Here is a 1561-nt window from a genome sequence, read left to right on the forward strand (position 1 = left end):
GGCTTTCCTAAGTTTAGTGTCTACTTTCTTGAATATTTTTTATTGATATGCGATGATAGTAATATCTGCGTAGTTCATCCACGAAGTTATTGTCTAGCTGGAAACAAAGATTATTAAGAATCAGTGAGGACTTGACTGTGTTGAGAGTTTAGTATTTCGAAAAAAAATTCAAATGAAGAAGATATATTTACTATCAATATCCATCTATTTTTCTGCAGGATGCTTTGTGTTTCGAGGTACATTATTTTATCATTTGTGACTTGTTCTCACACTACCGTAGGGCCTCTTTTTTATCGATACTTAATAGACAAGCACAATTTCAAGAATTTTAGAAATTCAATAAAGGTCTATGCACGATTCACACATACATTTATAATTAACACCAGTTCGTGAATGCGGATTCGGATTCAGAAACGCTTTAGACGAACGGGCGGATGTAAACACAGTGACGCACGTCCACAAGACTTCGGAGAGGATTGTCAAATTCGTTATTTCTGTCTATTTTTTGTCGTAAGTTACGGAGATAAGGTTTTAAAAGTTGTATGAAGTCTTTTATTTTTCTTTCCGGCAGGAGGTAGATTACAAATTTGATTTTTTCAAGCTTTGAAAGCGAGAGAACGTTTGTTTTTTGGAGTTGAGAAAAAGGGACAGGGCTGAATATGACACCAAGCAGTGTCAACGAACAAATGACAGTGTAATATTTTTTTTATATATATTTTACTGGCCGTATGCATGACAAGACGTTATTCCTGGCACCAAGCATTTCTTCATAGTATGTTGTCTGAAAGTAGTTGTCTTGCTAGTTGATATGTATAAAACGAAATTTGAAAATTCAGATAGAAATATGAGTAGTTTGTGGGCAGTCGTTTCTGTTGTCACTTACATAACGTCTAAAACATTCAAAATGTGTGCAGAACGCCTAAGCATTTATTTCTAGCTTCAACCCTGTGTGATAGGAATATTGTGTGCAAGGAAAATCCCAGTTATGCCCGTAAATACAAATATACCTGGAATGCTGGTGTGCACTACCAGGCATTGAGGATGTGCATTTTCAGTATTTTGCTGATGCAATTAAAATCTTTAAAATTTGCACTTAAACAGTGTCCAGGAGAATGGCTATGAAGAGCTCAAGAATATAACTTTAGGATTCAATAATGTGATGTGAATTTCACTGCAATTCACAGTGAATTGTATATGGTAGACATCTTTATTATATATATTTCATCCATCAGAGGCAGTGCTGGTTAATACCAAAATTCATTATTTTCTTGTTAACCTTCATTGAAGGTGACTTTATTGTATTTTGTAATATTCATTTCTGCAATATCTTATTTTATTGGGTTCAAATTAACCCATTGGCGACGGTTATAGAAAACTAAAAAAAAACTACGCTCTGGCGAACCACGGCAACGCGCTGACTTTGAGCGCATTAATTCGGTACATCAAGCCGAATCATTGCCTCGGGGCGCTTTGGCGCGCCGCCGCGGCGGACAGCCGCACGCCACATTTCATTGTTATGACGCTTATAGGCGTGACCCGTCGCCATTGGGTTAAATTACTG

General features: G+C 36.7%; 1 protein-coding gene across 1 annotated transcript in view; it reads left to right on the plus strand.

The window, feature by feature from the left end:
* Nucleotides 1-410: 410 nt before the first annotated feature.
* Nucleotides 411-1561, plus strand: part of LOC125031248 (zinc transporter ZIP1-like) — a 9089-nt gene continuing 7938 nt past the window's right edge. The window contains exon 1 of the mRNA XM_047621895.1: nt 411-510. The gene's annotated coding sequence lies outside the window, so the exon portion shown is untranslated. The remainder of the gene's footprint in view (nt 511-1561) is intronic.

Source organism: Penaeus chinensis, chromosome 12 (genome assembly GCF_019202785.1).
Source record: "Penaeus chinensis breed Huanghai No. 1 chromosome 12, ASM1920278v2, whole genome shotgun sequence".
Taxonomy (NCBI): Eukaryota; Metazoa; Arthropoda; class Malacostraca; order Decapoda; family Penaeidae; genus Penaeus; species Penaeus chinensis.